Source organism: Aptenodytes patagonicus, chromosome W (assembly GCF_965638725.1).
Source record: "Aptenodytes patagonicus chromosome W, bAptPat1.pri.cur, whole genome shotgun sequence".
Classification (NCBI taxonomy): domain Eukaryota; kingdom Metazoa; phylum Chordata; class Aves; order Sphenisciformes; family Spheniscidae; genus Aptenodytes; species Aptenodytes patagonicus.
Window position 1 is genome coordinate 9,817,971 of NC_134981.1, and position 15,114 is coordinate 9,833,084.

Genomic DNA, 15,114 nt, shown 5'->3' on the forward strand with positions numbered 1-15,114 from the left:
GTCTTAATTTGCCAAGCTCTGTAGAAATTGCCATCACAGTAATTCCAGGAAAATGTTTAAAAGCTACAATGCAGAGCACCCAGAGTATCAGTGGAGAAAGAAAAGACAGTCAAATCAGGTTTTTTGACAAAGGAGTAAAGCAAAGCACAGAAGGAACCTGAAAATATATTTTAAAAAAATATTTAAAAAAAAAAAAATTTTTGAGACTAAGTTTTCATTGCTGTGACGACAAGTGCAAAAAGGAATCACATCCAATGAACCAACATTCATTCAAGATTTAACATGGTCTTTGAGAACCTGCAAAATCACGGGGGGAAAAATGTAAAAAAAGTAATTAAGATAATGAAAATGATGGTAAGAAGCAGACGTAAAGAGTTAAGTCAGCTTCATAATATGATTTGTACTCTATTTTCCTTTGCTTATTATTACTTTCAAACTACAATCAAGTTATTGTCATACCACTGAATGATGGAAACCTTGCCAACTCCTTCAAAACTGACACATTTTCTGTTGCACTGAACATTCCCAGAAGACATTTCCCCTCATTTTAATACAAAATCCTGTCAGATCCACAGAGCTGAATAAAAAAATGTGTAAAGGATATGTAGCTGTAATAGACCTCCCCCAACTAGTCAACTTTGGAATAAAAGACAATCAAAAAAGACTCAAAGATCCAGTGCTAGATTAATGCAAATATCTGCCTGTTTGCAAGTGTACTTTTTGATTAAACTGGCATACATCAAGTACAATTAGAAAGGTTATTTATAACTAAGAAATACATAATTCTGCATTTTAATGAGGGTGACAATTACAGCCAACATTTGCTAATTAACATTAATCCTTTTGCACTGCAAGTCAGAATTTCCCAATATGATTTTCATTGTCAGCAACGGACACACCAAAACTGTTATCGCAAAGCAGCTATTAGGTAGGCTGCTTTGACACAAATAGGTGTTCCTGTTACACACAGTAAAGAAAAAGAAGCTGATGATGTGTTAAATTTGATAACCTCAGATGTAAATACAGAATGTCATTTCAAAATTTACTTGATGTCTACAACACGAAATATAATCATTTTCACGGCTGAACCCAGTTCCAAGTTTCCCAAGAGCCAGGCTTCACAGGTGAAATCTGATTTCAACACAAGCTTGAAATCTCCCATTGTTAAATTTGGTTTTGATCCCAGTCCTGGGTTCACATCTGCATTTCACCCCTGAGACTTCAAAGCTTTTAGTGGTTGTAACTGAACAGTGTAGATAAGGAGTAGTGTTTGCCCAGTCTGTATCAGTTTCTGAAGCAAAACTCTGGAGCAAGTACTGAAGATAGGAATGATTACTACTGATTGATTTCCTACCGTAGCATAGCCTTATTGCAAATTTTTGTCTTATGTAGAGTATCAAGAAAATTTTGGTTCTCAAAACCACTGAATTTTAAATCCTAATCTTCCAAAATTGCTCTAATGTATTTCTATTCATTGATTAAAAATTTCTCTGTAAAATAAATGCCAAGTCTATAACAACAACTGTTGACCTAATAAACACTTATATTTCTGATAGCCATGATCCTCTAAAAGAGAGATGATTTAGATTTGCTATGCATGTGTTTCCAAAAGAGAAGTTATCCCTGTTTTAGCCTCTCAGCCATCATCTTTTCAGACAGAAGCACTAGAAAAATATCTAACAGTCTCTTTTCATACTGGTCTTTAACAGGAAGAGAGACCTGGTCCAAACACCATCAGAGGCACAAGATCATAATGCAGCCAGTAAGTAAAGCCTCTAGAAGAGTGCTGAGGTGCTCATCATCTGGGTCAGGCAATTGGAGTGGGGTCAATGTCAGATATAAGTAAATGAGAAGGCAGAAAAGGAGAATTGTGAGCACTAAGCAAAGAAACCTATAATGCACTTCTTACAAAGCGCTGTAAAATTCACATTTATTTTGTAAGTATGAGAGAGATGGGTTATTTCTACATACAGAGGTGCCCAAATAAAATCAAGATAAGTGATATTAATGTGCTATGGTCAGTATTATTGAACCTCGAAAGCAATAAACTATGAGTCGATAAATATTACATTTGCAACATTCTTCTACTGTCTCTGGCACTTATTACACATTGTAACCGCAAGTCTACAATACATTATTCATATTTGGGGTGTCACTGAGTGATGGATTGCTGTAAGAGAGGTTGTCCTTTAAATAAATCAACAAATAAAAATGCAAATGTTAACGTTTTCAGCCACAACTTTTTCCATCTTGAATGGGGAATGAAAATTTCACATTATATCGACAGCCAGCAGAGAGAACAATTAACAACATACACTGTGAATAAGAGAGATTAATTTGCCAACGTCTTGTTTTATCACTTGCATATGGAACTATATTGGAGTTTTTGTGCTGCTGGCTTTCTCAAGGAGTAGGCAAAACCTGCATCTCCTACCACGTTCAGCACCTAACTCACCACCCCACTCCAAACGCACTTTTAATCCCTTTAAATATTCCTAAATTAGATCTGAAATGAAAGTTTTCTCCTCCTCATCTTCCTTTTGAATCTTGAATGGTGTCTGATCCTAATGGGGGGGAAAAAAAAAATCTATTTCTTTGGCAGTGCTTGCTTAGACCCTACAGGAGAAGGAACTTCATAGTATCGTCTTAAGAGCAGAACCATATTTAAGCATCCAACATGCACAGATCTGAAAGGCAACTACCACATAAGTAAGGCAAAAGCTTAAATCTCATCACTGTCGTATTTCCTAACACTCAGCATAACAGATCTACTCTAGACTATTCCAGTGTGCATTATTAAGTATACAACTCTGCACATTATATTTTACATCCGATATTAATTTGCTTTAAAGTCCCTGAATACACATTCACCTGAGATGTGCTGGGCAATTGAGTAAATAGTTTTGTTTTTAAAATGTCCCTAAACACAAATTTACACAATACAATCTGTTTATAAAATCTCCAACAGGCCACTGTAGTCGAACAGATAATAATATAGCTTGAATATAGTATTCATATTGCTGGAACTTCTAAATCACTTATTTTAATGGCTACAAGAAACTTCACTCCAAGATAATGCATTCAGCTAGCATTAAAGCTCTGATTTAAAACTGCAACAAGAAAACATAGGCTTAATGCTGAAATCCCAGACTATCACTCAATCCCTTAATTTACCTAACTGTTCTTAAATTCACTACTTAAATGCCCAAAGTGAAAAATGTTACAGGAGAATTATCTGTTTCCATGGTGAGCAGAACAACCTTTGCCTGTGTCTTTTTAAGTGCCTGATTATCTGCAGTGTTATAGGACTTACTGTGCCAAACTTGACACTACAACTGTTTCTGCATGGGGAGAGCCTGACAATTGTACCAGGGCTGTAATCTTTCACAAGGCACAATTTACAACACTTTTTTTTAAAAAAGAATAGCTTAATACTTTGATTTAGAGCAATTTCATTTCTGTTTTGCAACACACTTGTTTTGCTGAAATCAGTACCTGATTATACCTAGGGTAAGATCTAGTTTATGTAAAAATTTCTTCATTACTAAATGAAAGCATATAAATGCCACTACCTCCCCTTTCCAGCTCCGTTCCAGCTCACAGCCAAAACCCAGAGTCTTTCTTTTAAGCCAACAACAGTAATGAAAAAGACGTCCCTGGTCACCAAAAAGGTAATGTTTAAGATAGAGGAACTATGCTTTAGGGGTAAGGAACAAACTTACTCTTCCAAATTTGCCCAGCCCCAACTTTGTCTGTGATTTTTTTTTTCCAAATATATCGGCTTTGGTCTCGATAAATAAGCACATGGAGTAGAAAAGCTTTCCAGACCTGCTGTGAACATAATTTCAAGGGGCTCATGCAGGTGTAGACACTTGGCTTAAGAACATTGGATAACAAAACATGCAATGCTTGGCTGTATTATGAAAAGCAGCGACAGGCATGCATAGAAGCATGATGGGCAAACAAATTCACTATCAGCCCAACTCAGGATGCCAGATAAAGAAATGCTATTTTTCTTTCAGAGATATCACTGAAACCACCTTGTGCACATTCATTCTGCAAGTCTGGTCCTTCTACAGGTCTAGCACTAAGGCTCTTAAAACACACACCTTTACCTTCTAGGGACACTTATTTCTTGTCCCAGACATGAATCATTCCAAGAGAGAGAAGAAAGTAGGACTGCAGCAATCCGTCCTCAAGCAGGTGGTAGCTGTAACACACTGAAGCCTCCGGTTGAGCCCTGCCAAGACAGGCTATCAAGCCAACGCATCTTCTACCTGCCATGCCTGCTTATCCAGCCAGCCCTCCCCAGAAGCTGCGCTAGCACCCTGATGCCTTGTGCTGGCAGGGAGCTTCTGTCGCTTTCCAACACCTTCTCCCTGGCAGGCTTTCCATTGCTGCTACTGCCGGGTGCCAGGGTTTGTGCTAGTTAAAGCTGGCACAAACATGAGTTGAATCTAGTCCTATAAATTTAAATAGTCAAAAGTAATTAGGTTTACACGTACTGCCGAATAAATAAATTTTCTCTTAGGCTAGGGCTTTGTGCTGCAAGTTTCAGGCCCGTGCCAGCTGTTGTGGTTAAGCTGTTAACCCCCCCCCAAATCACAGATTATAACAAACATGCTGACAAACCCTAACTTTAGTGGCACAAAAGCAGCAATAATTCTCAATATTGATTAATTTAGTTAGTTAAACCTGTAGTCTAAGCTTATAACCATTCAGTGATAAATTGAGACTGAGCTGCTGCCCAAGCAGGTTTTTTGATGAAGGATAGGATCAGCTTTAGGTCTCCACAGAAATACTTGTCCATTTACTATTTTCAATTAGAGAAGGCCGTGAGTAAGGGAAAGCACAACATGGCTGCTTAAACTGGTCAATTATACTTACAGCACCAATGGAGAGAAAGAAAGTGAGGAAGCCTGAGGGAGAGCACCCCAGAAATACAGGATTTTTCAAAATTTGTCAATAACTGGTAAAATAAACCTTTAAGGATGACAGCTAATCAGACTCCTTTTACTGATCACTTTATCTGATATGATTTCTAACAGCATATTTCAACAATTATTTTACTCCCCTCTGTGGAAAAGAATGGACCATCAATCCTCTTGAATAAAATTCCTTTTTCGGAGCAGTTGTTGTATGATGTGAATAATTATATCTACTCCTCAGTGCTTGAATGGAATCTCAACTTATCACTATTCGACGTATCAAGCATTATCTTTACACACTCCCTATCTGATATTACCGGCTTGCAAAGGTAACCCGTGCTTCTAAGAGAAATGCTTAGGCAATCTTGTGGTTTCTGTTTGTTTAATCATAGTTACTTGTGGGAAACAGAGCCCAATCTATCTCAGTTCTTAAATCCTCCCAGAATTATCATCCTGTCCTTCAGAAGAAAAAAAAAAAACTGTTTCCATAGCAAGTAAGTACAAATTTGTCAATATTGATAGTGGTTTTTCACCTATCGCAAGTTCTCTCAGAAGTTAGAAATAAACTGCCAGCTGCTGCCAAGAATACAGGGATGATATCAAGCATACATTTTCCTAGTCCACTGGGCCAAGAGAAGATTAAATCTGACTCAAGCCCTCTCCTCTAAGAAACATTTAACTCTTCTTATGAATGGTCGTACATTCTTGTCATCCCACTGCACAAAGTCATCTAACTAGTGGTGTAAAATACAGCAAATTCATACTTTAGTCTGCATTTACTTTGTTGCTTAACTAAAGATTTTATTATGAGAAAATGTGGGTTATGATAAAGAAAAGCAAGGATTGTATGCTGTTTTTCTAGGCACTTGCCACTAGAATTGTTATCCTGCCTAAAGAAGGCAAGTTGTTTTTAGACTTGTAAGTGTAACAACAATGCTGCTTTCTGTTTTTTCATTGGAGCAGAAGTGATAATACTGCTTTTCCAGTGCATTTAGTGCAGATATATAGCATAATCAGGAATTGCTGACTTAATGTGATTTTGTTGCTTGTCATTAAACATAAAATAACTCTGGTACAAAACATTTTAAAAGAAATGCCATTTGATAAAATGGGGGGATTAAAATCTTCAGGTGGATTTAAAACCTAACAGGGGTTAACACCATCCATTCAAATTATTTACAAATGTATTTAATGTGTCAGGACTTGGAACATAAAATACTTTCTGTTCAAAATGTAAGTAAAATTAAAATGTTAGAACTTGCATATTCCTGCTTTTCTTATTCTAACAAGCAATTTAAGGCTTACTATGAATGTCAAAAGGATATGGCAGTTTTTAGTTTATATTATCCAGCTCATGCTAACATGAAATATCATAGAAATTCAGCCACTTCCCTGCATCTAGGAGAATTTGATGGTTGTGTTTGCAGAATCTTAAACCAGAGCTTACCTAGCAGCTTACCGTGAAGTGTCATGCTGAATTGGTGATGTGGCTGTGGTTGCAAGCTCTTTGCTGCTGCCTATCAGCACAGGAGATGTGGCTGCATCCTTCCTAGGTCCTGAAGTCATCCCTGTGGAAAGAAGTGAAGACAAGCCAGACATCAGAGGCTAGTAAGTTTTGGACAGCTGTTTTGTGATTCTGCATTATTACAGAACACTGGGACTAAAAGTTGCAACATTTTTGGAGTGCCATATATACAGTGAAATGGCAATCAAAGAACTCATTATCAGTTGACAGTACTGTGCATAGCATGCATTTCAGGATCACATAGAATCAGATCTGTAGAGTAAGCCACACACTACAGCCTTCATCTTACTGTCCAAAGTTTTACAGACTTGCACTGTTATCATTTCTTATAGTGGTCCACAGGATCCAGCTTGTTTCACAGATGCAGTTCTCATGACATGCTACAAGATGTTAGTTTTCCAAGTGTAAATATCACTATAACAGTATTTTGCTTTCAATAAAATAGAACTGTTAGTCCATTCCTTCTTTTCCCCCCAATAATCCTTGAATTACAAAATAATTTAGGTTGAAAGGTGAAGTCTGGAGGTCACATAGTCCAATCCTCCACTCAAAGGAGGGCCAACAAGGTCAGGTTTTTGAGGGACATGTCCAGTTAGGTTTTGAATATCTCCACTGACGGTGATCCAACCTCTCCGAGCAACATCTCTGGTTCCAATTTTCGACCACCCTCACAGTAAAAAATGTTTTCTATACAGCTAATCAGAATTTCCTGAGTTGTAACTTTTTTCCGTTGTCTCTTGCTCTGTTGCTGATGACTTCCAAGAACAGTCTCATTGCCTCTTCTCTACACCCTGTCCTTAGGTAGCTGAAGAAAGCAGGAAGATCTGTGCTGAATCGTCTCTTCTTAAGATTGAATGCACCCAGTTTTCTCAGCCTCTCACAGTAGGTCATATGCTCCAGCCCCCTGACTGTCCTGGTTGCCTCTGTTGGACTTCCTACAGTTTGTCAATGTTCTCCTTGCCCTGTGGAGCCCCAAACTGGACATAGTACTCTACAGATACAGTATCACAAGAGTTGATCAGAGGGTAAGGGTCACTTCGTCAATCTGCTGAACACAATTTTGCTATTATGGCCCAGTATGAGGTTTGGTTACTCCATCACACAGGCACACTGCTGACTTGTGTTCAATTTGCTGTTCAGCAGGACACCCAGTTCTTTTCTAGCAAAACTGCTTTCTAGGTCGTCAGCACCCAGTTGGTTCTGTTACATGAGATTGGTCCAACCCAGTTGAAGGAACTGGCATTTCCCCTTGTTGAACCTCAACAGGTTTCTGTCAAAACTTTTTCCCAGCCTGTTAAGGTCCCTTGAATACTGAACCCTACTCTCCAGCGTATTGACCGCTTCCCTGGTTCGTATTGTCTGCAAAGTTGCTGAAGGTGCATCCTGTCCCGCTGTCCAGGTTGTTAATGTTAAACATCAGGGACTTCACTAGCAACTGGCTGCCAGCTGGACTGATGACAACCCTTTGAGGCTGGCAGTCCAGCCAATTTTCCATCCATCTTCCACTTTTCACCCACCCACCTAAGAACTGTGTTTTATAGATAGGATTTAGTTAGACAACTTGCATACAGGTAGTCAGAGGTAAGTGGAATAGGCAAGTTAGGAGTAATCTGATCTAGTACACAAAAGCCTGTGGGTTTGGGCTTTTTTAATCTAGCCTAGCTAATTGCTAATTAGCTAATGCTCTGTCCAACTGTGGTGGTGTGCTCCCCCCCACGTAAGCAACGACCACCAGTGGGGGTCGTTGTGTTGTCATCCAGGTTATGCTGGACTTTGGGGACGGATGGCAACATAGTAGCCAAGGGCTGCCTGGAGCAGTGACTCAAATGACTTGCTGATATGCAAATATGACTATAAGTCAATCATCTTACCCCTATAAATAGTGGACAGCCCAGGGCCCGTTGAGCTCTCCTGCACGGCAGCGGGCTGCACGCCAGGATCTCCCCTTGAGTAGGGACGCCTCTCAAGGTTACTCCTCGAGGTTGACAGTTTCCTTGCCGCAACAGATACTCAGCAAGTGACTAATAGCATGCTAAACTTTGAAATCTTAGCTAAGTGATATAAAGGATTGATTGTGCATATATAATCCTTTAGACATAAACCGTTGACCAAGTCTGGGACTAGGATTGGATCCAGCCGCACCTAGATTCCTCTCTGAGAAGGAGTTTAGAAAGCAAGGGGGTCCTTTCTGAACCTCACGGCTCAACGGGAGGGTCTCCCTGACAGTTTTGTCTGACCCTGTCCTCTATGCAGTAAATAATCAAGTGTACCTTGCCATTGAATCTTGTTAAACCACTGTCGCATTTACCATTGAACTCTAACTCACTGTTTTCTGTCAATAAAGTGTATTGTTGCTTCTCTCTTACGAGTGAAGTGCAGTCTCGCTCCATCCACGACACCAACCAACATCACTTAACTAAACAGTAGGGAAAACTACAAGTCTCAACAAAAATTAAAGTCAAACCAGTATTTAGCTCTTCAAGTAATTCTGTTATGCCTAAATATTTCTCGGCTCTGCGAACAGCATTATCTACCATCCATGCTGAAATATGAAGCAACACAACAAGGTTGTAATTCCAGCTTCAGCACAAAATTTACAGATGTCCAAGGGATTAAGATTATTTAAAATATTGCATTGATTTAAGATGTATAAAAATATATACGATCTAGTAAACCCACATGTTTTAAGGTGTATTCTAGGGAGGCTAACAAAAAAAAGGGTTCTTACTGCCCTGCTATAATGCATTGTGCTTCAGTACCATGCAGTGAAAAAACCTCACCTAACAAATAATTATCAGTGAAGGAACTCTTAGAAATATTATGGGGATATTATGTTGATTGTGTGTCCCTGGTAACTTGACAGTGTGCCAATAGATGAAGAGAAGAGTGGGTATGCATACAAAGACTGGAAGCCTCTTGCTTAGACTTTTGGCTTTATGATGGAATACGAGATATTTAGAAATCATTTTACATGACAGTGGAATGAGGCAGCTGGATTTTAAGAAACTAATACCGAAGTAATAAAAACCTGGTGAGCATGGGAGAATATATTCAATTCCTAATACAAGAAAAGGCTGGCACACTGTCAACATACTACATTCATAGCAAAGTAGATGCATTTCTCCGAAAAAGAAAATATATGGACTCGGAAGTGGCCAATACAGCCTCAAGGGGACTGTTTAAAGACCCAAGTTTGAAAATATTACCAGGGCTAGAAATGGAAAACAAGAAAAGGAACTAAGTAGGAATATACTGAGGCTGTTAGGCTGCACAGACATAAAACAGGGGTAGCAAGAAATCCTGAATAAGTGCATATATAAACAAAAAAAAAAATGTTAAAAAATACATCTTGATAAAGGCATGCAAGTTGATTGAGGGGAAAAAAAACACCAAAGAGCAAGCAGGTCTATGAATATACGAAGAAGATTAAATCAGTAATGATCCTAAAATGGCCAAGCTACTAATAATTTTATAATAAACTATGAGAAAAAATAAGGAAAAGGAATATTGGCAAGTAGGAAATAATGAAGACCATGTTGATGCATAATACCTGCCTATATAAAGCTGATGAAAAGAAATTATCGGGGGGGGGGGGGGGAGATACAAATTCTTTAGTCTGAAGGATATATATTTCAGGGCTAAAGGGAATTAGTTAATGAATTTATGAAGTGACTGGTAATTATTTATGAAAAGTCATAGAGAACCGGGGTGATACAAATGACAGCAAATTAATTAGGTTTGCAGGTGTTGGAAGACAGTATGAGACTGGAGACCTTGCAGATGATCTACAGAAGCAAGAAACATGGAAAAAGAATAGACACATTCACCCTTAAAAAAAAAGCTCATATATAGCGTGAATAATCTAAATCCTGACACCAATGGAGAGAACCTGGAGTAGCAAAGAAAAGCAAAAACCAAACTAGATGTAAGCTTGCAAGGCAAGCTACCCCCAAAGCAATTATAGATATCTTCTAAATGGTAATGTTAAGAATAATATTTTCAATTTGGTTAACTTGGCATAAGAATGATTTAAAGTAGATTAAAGACGCATTTGAGAAAATTCAGAGAGCAGTATATTTCTGCTTGAGAAACAGACAACTAAAACATGAAAAAAGTGGGGAAATAGAGCAGTCTACATTTTGAAAGTGTAAATACTAAGAATGAAGAAATACGATTGAGGCTGGCTCAAGAAGTAATGGGATGAAAGTAACCAAAGGGAAATCTAGGTTGATAATCATGAAAGAAATCTTTATGAATTGAATAATACTAATAATACTAATACAACATTTATATAATATTTCATATCTTCAAAGCACTTCACTAATACTAATTGCTCTATTTGATTGTAGGGAAGAGTCTTCCCTCAAGGGAAGAAGTTCCAGACCCTGAATCCCTAAGAAGGTACATTAGAAAACCTACTGAAAAACAAACACTGTACAGAAAATCAGCCCCTGGAAAAGTACAGATTCTATGAGCTAAAATAATTTTCCTTCTCTATTTGTTTCTTTTACGTATGGAAAGGAAAGCTATGCATGCTATACAATATCATGCAGATGCTATGTCCCCCAAAGAGATACAAAGGGAAAAATAGTTCTTTCTTTGTTTCAATGCAGAGATATTTCAGGAAGGGGGTAAAGAGGAAGACTTTAAACAGAAATGTAGAGAAGTGCCCAATATTGCAGAATGCAATGGATAGAATCTAGTTTGGTTTCTCAGCCCAAAAGCAAAATTTTCCAGGGCAGAAAGGAAGAGAAACACACATTTCTGTACTCCAGTGCTTTTTAACTAGACAAGTTGTTAGATTTTAGTACAAATTGACATAGCTGCTGGTGACACAATAAAAACAATTTACTGCTGAAAAGATCTAAGACTTGAGGATTGCTTCATCTGCTTAAAGTTTTGCTGGTAAAACTAAAAAAGTTTGGCTACAAGACACAAACAGCTGCTAAAGCACAGGAATAAAAATTAAGGAGCAAACAAAAATAGGAGACAAAAAGCAACAGTGAAAGAATAAAAGCTGATTGCCTAAGCTGATCCAGTAAGCTTCTAACCTGAAAAGAGAGCAGAAGTGCCCCTTTCACTCCATGAGGTGATGGGACCAGGTTAATGCTCTTCTCCCCACTACTAAACATCTGCAGGGAGAAAGGGAAAGTGGGTTTATTAGGAAATCACCCTTTCCAAACTCACTGCACTCACAGTAAGTGAGCAGTCCTGTGGGCAGTAAAGCCTTCCACCATTCCAGCATGGGAATGGTTTCCTGATTGATTAATCATTTTGTCTTCTCAAAAAAAAAAAAAAAAAATCTAAGACAACAAAGGTAGTTGAACAAGAGAACACCAAAACCTGATACAACTGCCTATGTTGCTGTGGAGGCACGCTATCACAAGTTGCATGGTCCCCCACATACACCCACCATTCCCAGTGGTACAGGAAGATTATATAGTGAGCCCAAAGGCCCACATCAGCACTGGCACTGCACTAAGGTGTGCTTGGAGACAGTCCCCATCCTGAAGAATTTACAATTTAAACAGACAAGACAGATCAAGGCATGAGGAAAATAAACTTCTGTAGCAATAGGTTAAATATCTAACTGCCAAGAAGTTTTCCGTGGACAGCAAAACTGCAACCATGGACTTCCAGAGGGCGGAGTTTGGCCTGTTCAGGACGCTGGTTGAGAGAGTCCCTTGGGAGACAGTCCTGAAGGGCAAAGGGGTCCAGAAAGGCTGGACGATCTTCAAGAAGGAAGTCTTAAAGGTGCAGGAGCAGGCTGTCCCCATACGCCGTAAGAAGAACGGGCGGGGAAGACAACCGGCCTGGCTGAACGGGGAGCTTTTGCTGGGACTCAGGAAAAAAAGGAGAGTTTACCACTTGTGGAAGAAGGGGCAGGCGACTCAAGAAGAGTACAGGGATCTCGTTTGGTCGTGCAGAGAGGAAATGAGAAAGGCAAAAGCCCAGCTAGAACGCAATCTGGCCACTGTCGTTAGAGACAACAAAAAAAGCTTTTACAAATATATTAATGACAAGAAGAGAGCCAAGGAGAATCTCCATCCTTTATTGGATGCGGGGGGGAACATTGTCACTGAGGATGAGGAAAAGGCTGAGCTACTCAATGCCTTCTTTGCCTCAGTCTTTAACAGGCAGACCAGTTATCCTCAGGGTACTCGGCCCCCCGAGCTGGAAGACAGGGACGGCGAGCAGGATGAACCCCCCATAATCCAAGAGGAAGCAATCAATGACCTGCTACGCCACCTGGATGCTCACAAGTCTATGGGGCTGGATGGGATCCACCCGAGAGTGCTGAGGGAGCTGGCGGAGGAGCTCGCCAAGCCGCTTTCCATCATTTATCAGCAGTCCTGGTTAACGGGGGAGGTCCCGGACGACTGGAGGCTTGCCAATGTGACGCCCATCTCCAAGAAGGGCCGGAAGGAGGATCCGGGGAACTACAGGCCTGTCAGCCTGACCTCGGTGCCGGGGAAGATTATGGAGCGGTTCATCTTGAGGGCGCTCACAAGGCATGAGCGGGACAACCAGGGGATCAGGCCCAGCCAGCACGGGTTCATGAGAGGCAGGTCCTGCTTGACCATCCTGATCTCCTTCTATGACCAGGTGACCCGCCTAGTGGATGAGGGAAAGGCTGTGGATGTGGTCTACCTGGACTTCAGTAAGGCCTTTGACACCGTCTCCCACAGCATTCTCCTAGAGAAGCTGGCGTCTCACGGCTTAGACAGGTGTACTCTGCGCTGGGTAAAAAACTGGCTGGACGGCCGGGCCCAGAGAGTGGTGGTGAATGGAGTTACATCCAGTTGGCGGCCGGTCACAAGCGGTGTTCCCCAGGGCTCAGTACTGGGGCCGGTCTTGTTCAATATCTTTATCAATGATCTGGACGAGGGGATCGAGTGCACCCTCAGGAAGTGTGCGGACGACACCAAGTTGGGTGGGAGTGTTGATCTGCTCGAGGGTAGGAAGGCTCTGCAGAGGTACCTGGACAGGCTGGATCGATGGGCCGAGGCCAACTGTATGAGATTCAACAAGGCCAAGTGCCGGGTCCTGCACTTCAGCCACAACAACCCCATGCAACGCTACAGGCTTGGGGAAGAGTGGCTGGAAAGCTGCCTGTCGGAAAAGGACCTGGGGGTGCTGGTTGACAGCTGGCTGAACATGAGCCGGCAGTGTGCCCAGGCGGCCAAGAAGGCCAATGGCATCCTGGCCTGTATCAGAAATAGTGTGGCCAGCAGGAGTAGGGAAGCGATCGTGCCCCTGTACTCGGCACTGATGAGGCCGCACCTCGAATACTGTGTTCAGTTTTGGGCCCCTCACTACAAGAAGGACGTTGAGGTGCTGGAGCATGTCCAGAGAAGGGCAACGAGGCTGGTGAAGGGTCTGGAGAACAAGTCTTATGAGGAGCGGCTGAGGGAACTGGGACTGTTCAGCCTGGAGAAAAGGAGGCTGAGGGGAGACCTCATCGCTCTCTACAACTACCTGAAAGGAGGTTGTAGCGAGGTGGGTGTCGGTCTCTTCTCCCAAGTAACTAGCGATAGGACGAGAGGAAAAGGCCTCAAGTTGTGCCAGGGGAGGTTTAGATTGGACATGAGGAAAAATTTCTTTACTGAAAGAGTGGTTAAACATTGGAACAGGCTGCCCAGGGAGGTGGTTGAGTCCCCATCCCTGGAAGTATTGAAAAGATGTGTAGATGCGGCCCTTAGGGACATGGTTTAGTGGGCATGGTGGTGTTGGGTTGACGGTTGGACTCAATTATCTTAGAGGTCTTTTCCAACCTTAATGATTCTATGATTCTATGTTTCTGTATACAGTATCCAGTGCTGCTGTCTTCTGACCAAAAGGCCACCTTAAGGTATGTCGCTAAATAACATCGCTTCATGTCTCAAGATGTCATCGTGTTGACTTCATTCCCCTTCACCACATAGCATGGCTTAGCTAGAGCTCAGTTAAATGTGCTGCAGTAGAAGGATGACTTTGTATTGACACAACAGGTACTGACCACTGTCCAAGACAGACCTCCAGGCTTGCCGGCTCAGCACTCTGACACAGTAAGGCAAATACCATATTTTTATAGAATTCACCCCAGAAAACAGTGTTAGCATCCCTCGTTTCATTTGTGAGGTGCTACATAATTGCTTCCTAATAAAAGAATAAATTCTGAAGCAGAAATCCTAGGTCAGCAACAGATGGGAAGATCCAGCAGAAGCAAGGACAGAGACAGCTAAGTCCAGAGCTAACTAGAATTAAGAAACTTGACACTGTGCTCTGGTGATCCCCAAAGATGGAAAAAACACTTTACAAGTATGCGTTTATGCTTGTTAAAGGAATCCAAACATATAACAGAGGGAAGCCAATTAAAAAGGTACTACATACAGAAGACTTCAACTTCAGTGATTAGTGCTAGGTAATTTGCTTTGTGATAAACAAGCCATTCAAATCAGTAATACACCTGAGGTTGTTCCACAGCTCGAAAGCATTTCTCTGAACTTTATCTGGTACCACAGCAAGTGCCAATGTTTATAAGTTAAATTTTGCCATGCAGCTCTACATCTTCAAAGCTAGCAATCCCAGTAAGTGTTTGCGAAAGGTACCCACCATCTTCAGACATTATGCTGACCGCTACAATCACCAAATCAGCATAGGTGCAGCTCAGTTGCTATG

At 40.9% G+C, this 15,114-nt stretch overlaps 1 pseudogene; it reads right to left on the reverse strand.

The window, feature by feature from the left end:
- The window catches only part of LOC143171967 (protein hinderin-like), a 260,191-nt pseudogene that overhangs the window by 40,460 nt on the left and 204,617 nt on the right, over nucleotides 1-15,114 (reverse strand).